This window comes from Acanthisitta chloris, unplaced genomic scaffold, assembly GCF_000695815.1.
Source record: "Acanthisitta chloris isolate BGI_N310 unplaced genomic scaffold, ASM69581v1 scaffold2190, whole genome shotgun sequence".
Classification (NCBI taxonomy): Eukaryota; Metazoa; Chordata; class Aves; order Passeriformes; family Acanthisittidae; genus Acanthisitta; species Acanthisitta chloris.
Genome location: NW_008649837.1, coordinates 147,761 through 165,017, shown reverse-complemented (window position 1 = coordinate 165,017; position 17,257 = coordinate 147,761).

Below are 17,257 nucleotides of genomic sequence, written 5' to 3'. Positions count from 1 at the left end.
TATATATACTTAGTTTTTTGTGGTTTATTTAATACATGGTTGAAATCAGAACAATGCACAGGGCAGATCTGAAGGACAAAAATATTTTACTGCTGTCTAAATTTCTTCTGTATCTATAACTAAAATTATTTAAAACCGTAATTAACTTGTGGTTTTCCTTTTTAGATTCTGGGGATTTTGTCTTTTCTTAAAGAGCTTTTAATATGCTGCTGGAATATGCTATTCAGTATTAATAAAAGAAAAGAAAAAGAAAACAATTCTTTAATTATCTATTGTGTGAGCCCCTCCCAACCAGGAGTGGCCAATCCACCATTTGAAAACCTTGAGGAGAAAAAAAAAAGGAAAAAAAAAAAGAAATAATATTTTTGTAATTTAAATAAATGAACTTTTGCTTAAATTAGATGCACTAGATCTTCCTGGGTGAAAATTCAGTGTGCACTGCAGTTAAACTACTTTTTATGGATAAAGTTTACATACACTGTAATGTTTGGTGTTATCTGCCATCCTTTGTCACGGCAATATATTGGCTTACTCCTGCAGACACTCAGAGAGAGAGAGAGGAGTAACTTTACTCGTACCAGTAGCCCATGGGAATCTCTCTGTGACTGATGTGGGTGTTTGCTGGAGGAAGCTCTTTATAAGGAACCAGAAAACAGATGCTGGTAGCCCTTTTCACTGCCTTGGAAGTCTGATTAGGTTGCATTTCTATCACACAAGTAGTGACCAACAACCAAATTTGGTTCTTTGCCACCTGTACAGCAAATTCATTGCCAGTCCAATGTGTGTGAGCAGCAGTACCTGCTACTGATCATAAAGTGCCATACCTTCTGCCACCTCCTCCTTCTATCTGATTCTATTCAAAGCCACCTAAAATTAAAAACGAAGCCCTAGATGAGCAACATCAGCTGGTGCACTCTTGTCTCTCATCCCCAACTTAAATGCTTCTTTATGTAGAGCCCTGGGATGGAAAGGACTAGCCTCTAGTGATGCAAAAAAGTTTCCTTCTTATAGCACATGCACTTATAAATAAATGATCTATACTTTTCTCACATGTTTTTACTACTGCTGGGGCCTTCCTACACCCTTTGAGGGCTATTTTGTACTACTTGCAGCAATTGTGCATATTCAAAGTGTCATCTCACATATGTTATATTATATATATGTACATATATATATATAATATGAGATCATCATTTGAATTGTTTAGACTGTTTCAGTAATTTTTCTCATTTGTACCCACCGTCTAAATTTCCAAAGATGTTTTAGATGCCCTGGTGTGTCCTGTGGGTTTACCAGTTCAGTTAGAGTGGTGATGCCTCTGGTCCTCAGGCAGTGTAACTTGGCACCAGGCTGCCCTCAACGATGCTTCATGGGCCATTGGCTTAGCAATGGGAGAGGAGGAATCTTGCTGTACTTCCAGGCAACTGAGATGGATCATTGCTTAGAAAAGTGTCCATCTTGAAAACGAAAAAAAATCCCCAAAATTAAAAAAATAAATAAATTCAAGTACAAAACCAAACAAAAACCCAAACATACACCTCCTGGGAGACAAATTACCTACCAGTTCTCTTTCAAAATATTGAAAGGCAAAAGCTGCAAGGGTGCAAGGGCCTAATAAGAGAGGAAGTAAAACAAGGGAAATTGCTTTACAAAATTCTAATCAAAAGACTAGACTAGTTGTTTTCTCAAACAAATTAGCTAATTGCAATGAAATGGCAGTCCTCAAAGGAGTAACAAGTTCATCTTTCTTTCACCATAGGGGTTACAGTTCCTTGGCTTGTGCTACTCTGGAATCATTTTACTGTTTCTGTTTTTATTATCTTAAGTGCTAATTAACAAAAGGAAAAAAATATCCTGTAGTTTCATTACCTTTTTGGATAATGTCATACAAAAAGAAAAAAAAAAGAAACCTATGTATTTGTGTTTTTTTTGTGCTGTGAGAATTGTTGTTTGTAGATTAATAATACTATCATTTTGTTTAGAATTACAAACTAGTTTTTAAGTATTGTCTGAGAAAAGCCAAAGTTAATGCAATCTAGTGGAAACTGTAAGACCATTTGAGTATTGTTTCTGTTTTATTGATGCATTTGGATTTTGTTGTTTGATGGAATTTGAGCCAAAAAAAAAAAAAAAAAAGAACAAAAAAAAAAGAAAAAAAAAGCAGGCTTTCCTATTTCTACAACTTGATTGTACTTATGCATTTTGTACCAGTGAAACTTTTTATACTGGAGATTAAAAAACAAATGGAAATTTTTGTGGCTTACTCTCGTGGGCCCCCTCGATCATGACTGATTTTCAAGTTTGATTTCTGGATGGTAGAAAGAGAGTTGGTTTTGTTTCGAGAATTCAAAACTTTGGCTTGATTTCTTTTTTTCCCTTTGCTTATATCTAGTGTTTAGAATTTTGTCTTAACAAAAGCGGTAAGTTTCACTTTTTATTCTGTATCGTGCAGTTACACAATAAGGTAATTAGAATTAGGAGTACTCGGTCACTTTGCGTGGATAAATGTATTAGTTAAAACGTTAGGGGTTTGCTTTTTTGCTGTTTAGATCAGAGTTTTTTCTGATTCTTCTGTCCTCATTGTGAACATAACCGTGTAGTTGAAACAGTCAGACTTATTTTTGTAACGTATGTTATTGTGTGATGCAGTTTTTTGCTTCTGTCTCCAATATTAAACCATTTTCCTAATACTTGTCTCTCTACTTTGTGTGTTGTATTGTTGGTGGTCATTCTGTGTTGGTAATACATCTACACACCTCACTGTTTCACGTGCCTGTTTTTTTTTTTCTCTATTTGTTGGTTGTGTACAAAAGATACAGTCGATTCCACCTAAGTGAATAGCTGATTGGGGGGCAAAGAGGATTTGTACATTTTAGACATGTTCTGGTTTCTTTGATTTTTTTTTTTTTATTATTTCTTTTTTCTCTCTTCCTCCCCCTAGTCATGCCTTATCACTTGGATAATCTCTTGAAGCAGGAAGCATTTTAAATGAGTTTCCTGCAAAGTCCTATTGAAGGTAGCTTTTGTTAGCCTTCAAACTGCAAAACCTTCTGCACACAAACACACAGAAGCCACCTGAAAAGATTAATTTTTTATTTTTTTTGCTGCAACATTTAAGTCAGTCTGGAAAATGTGGATTATGGAGATCAGTTCTTCCTAGTTGTTAAAAAAAATAAGAATACTATGCCACTACTTCACAGAAGCATGTGAAACATTCAAGAAAAGGAGATAGCCTTGGGAGCTCTTCCAAACTGCACAGTAATCTGATGGCATATGGTGTTAGTCAAACTCTCCTTAGAAACTAATCACATCTTAACTAGGCTGTGAGAGTCTGCAAAATCCTACCAGGTGATCAAGCTCGTTATGTGCAGTTATACATATAATACTTTAAAAAATAAAATAAGATCCAAGTGAGCACAGGAAGACTTTCTATTAAAGCCAGTGGAAGTTAAAAAAAAATAAAGAAATAAAAAGAAGGAGAAATAAATGATGGAAAAATGATCCCCCGTTGTTGCAATGGGTGATATTTTTGCTGTGGGCTTACAAAGCAGATCATTCTCAGCATTGGCTGATAGTATTACACAAATCTCAAAAGGGACAAAAGATATACCATAGCACTTTTTTTTCTCATTATTTTTTACAGTTGGCTTTTAGCTTTTTTAGTCTTTCATTTCCTATAATTTTTTTTTCTTCACAAGAATCTCTCTGCTCTCCCCCAACTGGTGTCTACCACGATGAAATAAAAGCTGCAAAAGAAAAGTCTATGTTGTTCTGATTTACAAAAAAAAAAAAAAAATAAATAAAAATCTCTTCTCTCCTCTGTTTGATCACAGATACAAACCTTACAATTTGGAGAGGGGGGAAAGTAAAAACAAACAAAACCAACCAAACCAAACCTGAGGAGGAGAGAGAAGCACTGGCGAGTGCTCTCTGGAATTCAAGCCATACGCCCCTGTCCCTTTCCTTTGTCCCACTTTCTGTGATGCTCAGGAATCGAAGACCACTTAAAAGTGCTCTTATGAGACCCAAACGACACTCCTCCCTCTTGTCTCCTCTCCCCTGGTCTTTCTGGCACTCTGGCTTTGGCTCACACACACACAGCCCCTCAATACGTCTCACAAGGTCCTGGCGCACTGGGTGTATTCGTGTGGTGTCAGCAGCAACGTTGGTTCCTGTGTTTAGAAGACTTTTGAAATTTTCTGGTGGCTCGTGAGTTAGCCTGGTTGTTAGTGCTCAAGATGGATTTTTTTTAAAAAAAAAATTTCTTTTTTTTTTTTTCACTTTTCCATTTCCATGAGAAGCAAATAAGTGATGAGCCTGGAGTCCCAAGCTCCAGTGTCATCTCTCAGGGTCTGTTGTCAGAGGTCAGGGGTCCAAGCAACTCTAAGTTTAATCCAAAGCCACAGGAGCCTGTAGTGGACAGCCCAGGCAGGAAAGCAGAACCTGATGGTCAGACTATATCCTGGGTCTTTGTCACCTCTAGAGTTTATGATCTCGATTTGGATAATTTTGACACCAGTGGATTCAGTTAAGTAAGTCTTGACTTGCATGAATAATGAATCAGAATTGCTCTCTGGGTTTTTTTAGCTTGCTGTGGATGTTTTCTGGTTTTTTGCTTTTCTTTTTTTATTTTCCTCCAAACTTGGTCTTAGGAAAGAAACTAGAGCTTTGTGAAGGGTCTTTTCTTCCAAAAATACAACTGAAAAAAAAAAAAAGACTTATACTGCAGTTGGGTTTCTTTTAAATACTCAGGGCTGAAAGATACAGGGTTTGCTTTCTTTCTTTTCGTTTTTTTTATGATTTTTTTATTTATTTCCACAACGGGAAAAATGAGTTCCTTAAAGCAATGCAGCTGAACAGTTTGTCCTGCTTAAACGCATGCTTTTAATTTCAATTATGTAAGGCACCTTGCAGTGTTAGCAAAATGTCTCTTTGTTAGCTATATGTGTATCGCCATGGGAAATTACCAAACTGTCACAAGACTTGCTGATTAAAGAATAGCCTGCCAGAGTGTGTGTGCCTTTGCCCAGTGTGACTCTTAGGTATTAGGCTAAGGAAAACAGTTTAACAAAATGTAGTGTGAATCATTCCTGATAAGTGAATAAAGCATTGTGACCAAGCAATCAGATTATTCACTTATCAGGAATCGACTGTACTGATAGTTTGCCTGATCGTTTTTGTTCCTCATCTATGTTGTAGTTTCACTACTTTGCTGTGTTCTGTTTTTTCTCTCATGCTCCTAGCAAAATCACTGGGAATATCCCTTCGTGTGATCATGAAACGTGCTACTGAGTAACAAATAATAAAAAAAAAAAATTTTAAATATAAAAAAATGATATCTTAACAAAATCTATGCACTTGCTATCAGGAACACAATACTGGATGTGTCTTATATATATTGAACTATAATAGTATTCGATTTCTTAAATAAAGCTTAAGAAAGGATTCTGTTGTCTGTAAAATTTTATGAGCATTAAATGGAAAAAGAAAAAAATGTTTCTAGGGTTGGGCGCTTTTTGTTATTTGAAATCTTACCGGGTGCATGGTCTTTAACCATGCCCAGGCAAATGTTATCTAATTCGTTTGATATTTCATTAGTCATGGAGACTTTGAAACTTAGGCTTACTGAAGTGTGTGAGGAGAAAAAGTCTTACCATTTGGTGACTTGCAGCACATGATAAGAAAATGCAGAAATTTCCATCTTTTTCTGTACCTGCAGAAGCAAATGTGCTTGGTTTTGCACTAAAATTAACAAATAGCTAAAATATGTGAATCAGAAAAGTCTTAAAACAATACCACGTTACTTTCACAAACAATACGATGCTTTTTGGTATGTGACTTTTTTTCCTCCTGATTCTAGATAAGTTTAGAGTTAAAAAAATGAAACCCCTGTACGCTCAAAATTCCACAGATTCCACACTGGAGGTCAAAGCATCTTTTGGGGGAAGATGTGTGGCTTACTGTACATTTCCTGTATCTGAGCCTTTTCTTAGGGAAATATTTTCACATCAAAACCCATGAATTGAATGGGAATTGAATAGGTAAAACTGTTGAGTACACTGAAAAACAATATTCCTTCACTGGCTGTACATTTGCCACAAAACTGTAGGTTTCGACCAATCAGATTTTTATGGAAATGCCCATTAATTCTTGTATTTAGCAAACTTTTGATAATGTCAGCCTTTGGCAGAAAGATCCAGGAGAGTGGGGGGGAGGGGGTGTTGCTTTCTTTTTTCTTTTGAACTGCATTACTGCCTCACTTTTCATATGCCATTATATGATCTGAAAAAAAAAAAGAATTAAATTGTGGAAATCTATCCGCTGCTTGTATCATTCTCCTCTATTCATACATAGTTCATAAATGTTACTGACCTCAACATCCAGTGGCCGCGTTTGTTAGCCGTGTAAGCCCAAAATGCTGCTCCACCAGAGAGGCCATGGGGAGGATTGACCTTGGTGGGCAGCAGGAGGTTCCTGTCCATCCCACATCTGCACAGAGCTCAGGTGGGGACACTGCCCTGGTTCTCATGGGCTGCTGATGCAACACAAATATTAACTAATACCAATGATTAGCTCATATTTGTATTCCCTCTGATTTTCCTCATTAGCAGACTTTCTTTTTTTCCATTCAAGGGAGCTGGAAAGTTGCAGTCATTTTCTGAATCATTTGCCCCTGTTGATAACCTAATTGTTTTACATGAATGCTAATATTTCCCTCTCACACATTTATATCTATCAGCTAAATCAGCAGTAAAGTAAACTCTTCTGGGATACATTCCTATATCAATTAGCAAGGATTTATGCTCCAAAGCACCATTAGCATTAATGGGAGTGTGCTCTTTAGCATAAACAATTGGTGATAGGTCTGGTGGACTTTATTTCATAAACAAAGAAGCATTTGAATTTTAGAGACTTGTTTCCTCAAGACAGTACTTCAGGGAGTGATGTCCCAGCCTCCCCGGCTGCTCTGGGGACATCTCACTCACAGGACATGCATAAATTCCTGAGCTGCCAGCAAAAGGAGACAGAATCAGTTTGGAAAGTGAGCTGACTTCTGCTACAAAGTTTTGCTGGCATTTTCCTGTCTGAAAAACCTGCCTGAGAGCACACCAGGCAACATTTTCAGCATTATCTCATGTCCCTCCAACTGATGGTTTGAAGACTTGCACACTTGGTGTTGTGTAGTGCCAGGGTGGAGACCACAGAGGTGAGGGAGGGAGGGATTCTGGAAAGAGGCAGAGATGAAGCCCTGAAGGAAAAAAATATTGGGATTATCAGCAACTTGAACCATAGGTCTCACAGATCCATACCTTTCAGCAGAGAGTTGGAGGGGACCAGTAAATCACCAAGACTCACATTTCACATGTAGGTCAACAGTTTCTCCCTCACCCCATGTTTGATCAAGCCAACAGATACACAACCAACATGCTTCAATCTTCATCTGAAGACACTGAGAGTTGGAATAAAAGTCCACCACTCCCCAGATGTGCACAACCTGCTGAATTCCTGCCCATGCTTCTGCAGATGTTTTCTCTACAGGTTCTGGCTCTGCTCAGTTCTGCCTTGTTTTAGAATCCTTTTGCATCTGCCATTTCCCCCCAAGGCACTCATAAGCAGCTCTCGAGTCACTTTTCAGCCCTTGTTCAGCAAATAAATATATCATGTTCTGGAAGCATCTACACACAATTTTTTAAGACCCTGAATAATTTGTGTGCTTTATTTCTACAGCCTTTTCTTGTCCCCCCCCCCCCAACATTCTGAATTTGAGGTTCCAGAGCCTGATGCATTATTTCAACATCAAGTGGTGCAACATGCAAAAATCAAAAATTTTATCCCTACTCTACTCTTCTGAAAGACACAGTCAGGGATTGCATCAGTCCTTGCAAGAATAACGTGCAAAAGCCACAAAGCACAATAATGGTAGAATTCTTTTGGGTAGCTCCTTTAGTGTGCTAAAATCCCTCTCAGATGTGTTGTGCTCCAAGTTCCTGCATGTGTGGTCTGCTTGCCTGTTCTTCTACTTGAAAGCTTGTTTACAACTGCACTAAGAGCACTTTTGTGTAACTCCTAGTCCTCTTCAGCATTTTCCAATGTTATCAGCAATTTTAATATTTACTTTCAAGTCATTAGTGAAAATATTCAATAGCATTCAGACCCCCCCTCTAAAATAGATACTCTCCTACAGTGAGCCCCCTTTGACAGCTTCTTTGTTGATGTGTCAGCCCATTCTTAATCCATTTTATGTGCCTTGTATTGATAGGGTAGAATGCTAATTTTTAAATCAAAATCTGTTGTGCTGTCAAACATACAAAAGTCGGAATGTATTCCATTTTAGCAATTACTTTTATCAGCCAAAACCTACAATCACATCAAAGAATGAAATCCAGAGTTTGACAACCCTTCCTCCCTTAAAAAACATGTTGATTGGCATTAATTGTTTACCTCTTCTTTAATGTCTTTATACCCATATCAATATGTCCATTATTTTGCCAAAGTAATGTCAAACTAACCCAGCCATGAGCTGGGTCATCATGCTTGTCTTTTAGGAGTGCAAGCATGAGAATGTTGCATTCCCATCCTATCTGGGAATGCTGCTGGTTGCTTAAAGATTCCAAAGGGGCTGTGTCAATGGATCAGAGCTCTCTGTCCTATTCTCACCCCCAGCTACCTGATGCTACCATATCTTTAATAAAATGGTAGCTAAGTAGACTGTTACAGAGTTGGACCAGAAACCATTTTATCCTTTCTCCTGACATGCAGAAGAAGAAAGAAAGAAGAGAATTTTTGACATTTCATCTCTTTTAGAAGCATGACTAGAAGTTTTCCCCTCTCCAAAAGCTGAAGTTCAATGCAAAAATAAACATACACAAAGAAATTCTTGCAGTTCTCCTGCCCAGGTAGAGTTGACAATGTGGTGGAGAACTACAGGGCAATCATATTAATTTATAATTATATATATTATGTGATTTAAAGGTCAATAGGAATTATAGCTGAAGGCAATATGCTTTTTTATTTCATCCTTCTCCTCTGAATAGATACAGCTACTTTCATTGGTGCACATGAGAGTTAAAGCCCTGTGGCTTTGAAGAAGACAGTGGAGAAGAGTCAGTACCACCTGGGGAGTGGGGGATACCTGGGACCTATTAGAGAAGAGAGGTCATTTGGAAATCAGAGGAAATTTTAGTCAAAGAGACCTGACACTATGCAGATAAACAGGGATAAGCAGCAGCAGTAATGGAGGAAGGTGATGTGTTTCTCTATGCAATGGGCACAAGTGCTCTTTCAGGACCAAGCAGGTCCCTGATCACATCTCTTGGGCATAGACCATAGAGGTGCTGAGATACCAATGCATCTGCTCAGGAACCTCAACCTGTGTCCAGCACTCCTCAAAGCAGACACAAGCTGCTGCTTAACCCTATAAACATCTCTACTAGTCAGGGTAACATAAATTCATCCTGGAGATGATAATTCCCACCTGAGCAGTATGCCAAAGTCCAGGGATTGAAGGAGCTGTCTGGAGGTGTTGCTGATTTTCCCATGGCTGTAAGAGGAGGACAGAAGCAAAATTCAGTTTTCTTAGAAGAACCATCAAGTATTTCCCCAGTGCCCAAGGACACTCTGCTAGCTGCAGTCACTACAACAGAAAGACTCAGACCTGCTTTCTGTGCTTTGCCATGTCATAGAATCATAGAATCAATTGGGTTGGAAGAGACCCCAAGGATCATCGAGTCCAGCCCCATATGGGTGTGTCAGACTGTTCTAGGTATTCCAGATGGCACTAGGCACCTCTGTTCAGGCAATTCAGTCAAGCTCTGGATGACTGGCTTAGCCAGCTCAGAGACCCAGGTGCACCCTTAGCTCCCACGCTGAGCAACAACAAACTGAGCAGCAGAGTCATTCTGCTTGCCCTGAAGTAAGCAAGCACTGATCAATTTGTTTGACAGATGTTGGCACCTACTGCTGTTTGAGATGTCCTAGAATCTCCAGAATATCCATGAAGGTGTAGGTCTGGCACTTAGGGACATAGTTGAGTGGCAGACTTGGCAGTGCTGGGTTAACTGTTGGACTCGACCTTAAAGGTCTTTTCCAACCCAAAGGATTCCAAAGCTTGCAGACATGATGCAGGATGAATTGGACCTTTGTGGTCTCCAGTGTGGGATATCCTAGGACATGTAAGGGGCTCTAAATAGTATGAGCATAGGAGTCTGGTGCATCCAGCTAAGGATCCCTAAGCTCACAAGGATGAGTCTGTGAGCCGAATCCCACTTTAAGGCCTATATTCAATTTCCTAAAGCTGGGCCATGTTGGATACTCCAGAGCAACTCAAATGGCATTGATTCCTGCATTTATTAAAGAAAAATTGAGCTCTAGGGGTCTAATTTGTAGACAGCTGAAGGTGAAATTCAGTGAATCCTATTGTTAACAAATGAGCCCCAGGTGATACCCCACAGGCCCTAAATGGGAATTGTGCCGATAAAAACACCAACTGCAGAGGAGCTGCTTTTTAGGGGATAGATGTATGCAGAATATCCCTCTGACAGAAAATCCAGACCCCCAAGGACTTGTAATTACGTGATCTATAGATCACCTCTGGCATTAATTTCATCCTATTCAACTTTTGGCATTGATGATCCCTAAGGAAATGATTGCTTACATTTCTTGGTGATGTGGCCAAAGTATCACATAGTTAGTAACAGTTTGGTCTCTGATCCTGCTGTAATCATGCCACACACTTTAGCATCCTGTATTCCCAGCCCGTGGATCCTCCTGCTCAAAAGAATAATAAAATAAAAAGCAGGAACCTTCACAGAGTCTCTGGGAAATTTGTTGCGCTACTTGACTGTCCTCATGGTGAAGATGTTTTTCATGATATCCAGCCTGAACCTCTCTTGTTGCAACTCATGCCCCTTGCCTCTCACACTTGCCATATACCACTGCAAGTAGCCCTGCTAAAGCTTCGTGATCAGTCCCCCAAAGATTCAAGGGGAGGGTGCTGCTGTTAGGTGCCCCCCAATCTGTCTCTTCTCCAGGCTGAACAAGTCTATCTCCCTCAGCCTCTGCTGGTAGGTGAGAGCTGGAGCCTGCCCAGACATGCTGGTGGCCCTCCCCTGAGCTCCACCAGTTTGTCCTTTACTCTAATGCACTGAAGGAACCAAAACTTGGATGCAGTCTCTAAATACAGTATAGCACATGTCTTTAAGGGTAGTTTTTTGAGGGGCATGGGGCAATAATTGCTTCTCTCACTGTGCTGGCTCTGCTGCTCTTCATGCAGGGACGTTGGGCTGGGTTTACTGCCAGGGCACACTGCTGGCCTGTGGTCACCTCCCACACGGACCCCACCCCATCCCCAGGCTCTTCCCAGCAGAGCTCCTCCCCACCCTGCCCATTCCCAGCCTTTACCACTGCAAGCCTCTCTTTCTTCCTGGTGCAGGTCTCTGCATTTGTTCTTCTTGAGTTTCACGAGTTTCCTGCTTGGTCGCCCCCCATCGATTTTGTCCCATCTGCAAACTTCATGGGGTGGAATACGAAGTGGTGTGAAATATGGATGTTACCTTGTGTTGCACTTCTCCTTCTATATGTGGGTGAACCTAAGGCAAGTCGAGGCTGAGGAGGCAGACAGCACATTGTGATATCTCACCCACTCCTCTCTCCTCTTACTTTCATGCCAAAATGAGAATAAAATTTGAGAGAATCCGAGGAAACTCCAGAAGGTGCTGATAAAGGAGACAGAGGTTGCTCTCTAGCAGGCATATGTAACCAGTCACACGTAACCAGTCACACAGCCCTCTCTGAGCACACTCTGGGAATCAGGACTGGGATTTCTGCTATGAAGCACAATCTTGGGCAATGCTCCACTACTTCAAACGGCTACTAGTCTCATGTATGTCCACAGGAGTGACAAAGCCAAAGCTACAGCTACAGCACTGCCAGAATGGTTAAGATTCTTGTGCTTGCAGGTGACAGGAATACATCCACCCACCCATTTCTTTGTTAGCCAAGTACTACCACAAATTCCCATGTAAGATGCCCCACTTCCCTGTCCCCTTCCAAGCACCTGCTCCATGACTGGGGATGCTTGCTCACTAGGCAGCTCTCATTTTTGTCAAAATATATTCCCCAATGCAAAGAAAACCCTAGCACTGTCCCATCCTAGCCCACATACCTCCCTCTTAGTGTTCCTGCTACCTATACAAGAGCTCTAGCTGCATCCAACTTCTGAACACCAGCAGTGGGTCTGTAAGGGGTGGATTGGGCAGTGTCAGTACTCTCATGGCTACTGAAATTGTATCCATGCTTATGCCACAGCCTGACTCTTTATATCTTCAACATCTCAGCAAAATGGCTTGTCACTGGGTCAGGATGTAATTTCTTTGCCATAAATCACCTCCCTGTGCCTGGTGCAGGAGCAGATGCCAGCCATAAATTCACTCTCGGTGGAACAGAGCTCCTGGATGAGAGGTCACGTTGCCAGGTGTGAATAAATAAAAACTGCACAACTCATGGAAACAACACCAACCAGCTGGATTGTGGCTTTGCATGGAGGTCAAAGAGGCTTAATAGGAGAGTTCACAGTGCCCCCTTTGCCACCAGCCTCGGTTTTTTCAGTTCATTTAGCTTTACTCTGTTCTGTGAACATTTGGCCACCTCCCTGCTTACTGACTGCCCTTCTCTTCCTTTGGCAAAGTACAGAAATGTGTCCTACCTACAATCCAGGGCTGTAGAGTTCAGTCCAGAGGACTGGTGCCACATTGCCTACTAAGACATAAGAGCTATAGTGGCCAACCCTTGGGCTCAGTTAAGTGGCGTTCTTGGTTGGTTGAGCATCCCTGTACTTCTACTTGGAAAGCTGGAGAGGTTTCACCAGATGTGTGGCAGACCTTAGTCTGACCTATTATGCATATGAAGAATCTAGGTGCTCAGCTCACCACAGCTGAACCCTTCAAACTAGATTTCGTGCAGCAAAATCTACCCAAGTCCTTGGGAAAGCAAGTTTGTGAGGAGCATTATCATGAGTGCTGGAAGCTCTCATGAGTTCTGCTTCTGCATGTATTCAGAACTGCCTTCACCTGAGCAGCTTTCACCTGCTGAAGGCTTTTTGGGTGCCTGAATGGCTGCAGGGCTTAGGCTCATGGTGTGCTCACCACTGCTCTCATTTTACGTTCGGTTGCCTAGCCATGCCTGGGGAACTGCCTGCCTACTGCTGCTGGTTCAGACTGACAGGCATCAAAGGTGCCTTCTTTTGAGCAGAGCACTTCAAGACCCCATGAGGAACTGTGTTTTGCCTTCCCAAATTAATATGCAAAGGTAAGCAGCATGAATCAGCCACAGGGCACTGCAGCTCTCCCATATCCCTTTTACCAGCAGCTTGGATTTTATGCTTGGAGCATTGTTCTTTCCCCGTTCCTCGCTTCTCAGCTGGTCCTCTCTCATCCAGCTCCTACTCCTTTTCTTCCTATGAGTAATTCCTGGTCTCTGCTCTGTATTCAACAAGTATTTGAAATGAATGAAGGAGGTGATTAATTATTTAGGATTGTACAAGGGAATCTAACTAGGTGCAGTGGGAAGGAATTAAGCAAGTGAGACATAAAGGCTGAAGATCAGGAAAATATTTCCTTAAAGTGAAATGTAATAGAGGGCAAGCCTGCCTCTGGGGCAGCATGGGAAGTTTCTCCTCCCATGGGATTTAAGATTGCAAAGAGCTGAAAATGGTCTTTAAGAGGAATCCTTCTGGGACAAGGTTAGCCAGCCTGAAAGACTGTACTTGTCTCTCCCTTCTAGGCACGATGTTGGGACACAGTGTGTGAGAAAGCACTGAAACGAGAACACAAAGAGATTTATTCATGCTGCAAACTTAAAATGCAGTGGGCAACTTCCCTTCAGCACAAACAACTTTTATAACCTGTTTGAAAAGGGGTTTTTTTTAGGTATCCTTATTACTCAATAACTAATTTTCAACAATGAATGTGAGAGGACACGGCATTAGCACAGCAGGTAAATTTGGGACAGAAAAGAAAGGACACTAGCCCTTAAAATGAGACAATTTGTGAAGACTACATCTAAGTTTCTAATGGCACTCTGAGCAAAATCAAGGTTTTTTGCTTTCATTTTCTGGGCTGTCTCCTTTCATTACAGAGTGTCCTAGCACTAACTGATCTGCCACGCTCCTGAATCCTTTTATCTCTCATTAACTCTACTTTTTTTTGCCATTGATCACTTCCTTCTCATGCAAAGACTTGATATGTTTAACCTTCATAATCTTCCTCCTTTGCAGTTGTGGGTCTGTAATTACAGGCTGTTTGAGGGCTTAGCCAGAAATAAATCAAGTTGCACTAATTGAACAAAAATTTATTCAAAAACCTTCTCACCAAAGTGGTCATTTTTCCCTTTTTTGGAAAATTTTATAGCTCAGGAATAACATGCAAACTTGTCATTTATATGAAGTCTCAGGATTATTTTCATAGAATCATTAAGGTGGGAAAAGACCTCCAAGGTCATCAAGTCCAACCTTCAACTGTATACCACCATGTCCACTAAACCATATCATGAACTGCCACGTCCACTTGTGTTTTGAACAATCCCAGGGATGGTGACTCCACCACTACCGTAGGAAGTCTATTCCAGTGTTTAACCACTCTTTCAGCAAAGAAATTTTTCCTTATATCTAACCTGTTCTGGCTGCAGATGAAGTAGCACCTTCAGGCAGACTAAGCTGCATGACTCCATAGTGAGCGAGTTATGTGCCGACCCTGGAGCAACCATCAGACATCTGGTCAAATATGGACAGTGTATGGAAACATCTGGTGAGAAGGACTCACAGATCTTGAAGCTTTTTGGGTGCCTGATGTCTGTGTGAGTTGATGGGAGATATCTACTAGCACTGAATCTCCAATTTACATTGGTATGCAGAGAAGTACTGGCTAATAATTAATACTTTATAACTTGCTGGTAACACCAAAACTACTTATCTTTGTTGTCCCTCAATTATCTCATTGCATGTTTGCTTTAGTTTACTGCTGTTGAGATGAGGACTGCCTGGTATCCCCAGACACAGATTGTGCCTGCAAACCTTCAGCACTCCAAAGAGCTGACAGTGATTTCAGATTCCCACAACCATAGGTTGAGGAAGCAAGGAAAACAATTTTACATCAGTTTTACAGTACAGGATCCTGATGCATCAAAGCTGTTCCCAGGAAAAACCCCAAGGAGAGCATGGAAATGCAGAAGTAACACAAGGGAAAAGTTTGTCATCACTTTTCTTTCATCTCAGAGGATAATGGCTGCACATTGATACCAAACAATATTGTGCATGTTCTGTAGTTTGGCACAATACCTCCTACCTTGTGCTGCATCTGATCTCCTGGATAAATCAGTTGACTCATCACCTTAATCCTCAGCTGGAATTCCTCAGTGTATCCCAGTGGTCTCAGAATCCTTCCCTCTCACTTAATTAGTTCTGGTAGTAATCAATGCCACCAAGTCTGCTCTCTGTCTTTCCATGTGGGTTATGAAAGTCTCATTTGGAATAGATTTCAGGAGGTACCAAGTGGAAGCAGAGGGTTTTGACATGCTGACCCTCAGCACTTAATTTACTCATTTGCTGAGTCTTCACTTCAAGGTTAAATGTTGTGGTAAAGTGACAGGATCCAGTGAAGGATAACCAAGTCAAAGCTCTTCCTGTACGCTGCCATTTTTTGAGGAACAGTTTGAGACTCTTAGGACACATCAACCAGGTTAGCTTTGCCAGCTGTTGGGTTTGGGTCTCCCATCACTAACAAGCTCCTCGTTGGCCATTTCACTATGCAGCACAAGCTGCTGGATACAGAGGGGCTTGTGGCCAACTTTGGCTTGAACAACAGCTACAATCTTCAGCAACTACTCATATGCCCCAGTGTCCCACAGATGTCTGAATGACCTTTTCCTTCACAGAATATCAAGAAATAATAGTGGCCAAATCTGTGCATCTCTGAAAGGAATACTTGTTGGTGGCTGGTGAGTAAATTTCAGGAGAAATGATTATGTACCTTGGATTAAAGAGAAGCATTGGCAGGACCTGGGAAAGCAGAGATTTTGTCCATGCAACATTTCAATGAGAAAGTTGTGCCAGGGGAAAGAAGGGGAAGGTTAGCAGTAAAAAGCAGCAGCTTTCAATTGCATAAAAAAAATAGAAAATGTAGATTCTGTGAAAATATTTAAATATCTTCTTACAGTGAAAAACTTGAAGCGAGTCTTTCCCATATTTTTTTTCCACGTTTCTAAATAGGCATATATTTTTTTAATGTGTTTTCTCTGTAGGGTGTTATAGTGTTATGAAGTGACACTGGTTCCTGAGCCTCTATTTTTAAGACCCCATCACAAATGCTTTGCAGCAAAGATGTGCCAAGGCTTGCATTTGACTCTGTAGTGCTCAAAGACTTCAAGTTCTCATTATCACTATGGCAACTATTAATGATTCATTTGTTGTAACATGATAAATACATGCCCTCAACTAGAAAGCATGTTACAAATCACTGGAGTACCTTCAGAGCTGCTCTGTGTAGCACTAAGTCACCCAAAGGAAGGCACAAGTACAGCAGCAAGTATGTCAAAATGTTGCATCAAACCTTGTGATTTGGGTCATCATCAGAACACAGTAATCAAATACTCAGTGTGGGGTTTGTGTGATCTCTTAAAACAGAAAATGCTCATGGTATAAAGCATTTACTCAAGAATGTAGCAGTTTCCAAGTATGATAGTCACACATACCTCTGCCATGCACTGGGAGATGGCATGGTGACCCACCATGTTACGTCCAAGGAGCTGGATCCACCGTGAAAGGATGACATTTCAGGTCTTGAGGACAATATAGGCACATCAGCAAGGATCTTCATTCTGCAAAGCAAAGACAGTAAGATTTTTCTTGGGCACAGAGCTATACTGACATGGCTACACAATGTAATCTTGGAGCTAACGTGAAGGTATCTCCACTGTGCTACACAGCATGAGTACATCCCCTATGTGGTTATAAACCAAGAGCCAGCACAAGACATCCTCCACCCTCCTCTTTCCTTTTCTAGCTCCAGTTGGCACTTTGTAGTCACCAGTACCAGTCACAAGAAACGCTTGAGGGCAACATCTGCAAAGGCATTTTACAAGCCACATTAGCACCAAAAAAGACTTAAAAGTAGCTCTTGGCCTTCCTACTACACCACTGGCCACAGGAAAGCCCACTCATTTCCCTTTCCCTCACCAGGAGCAGCTGAGGCAGTCTATACCCAAA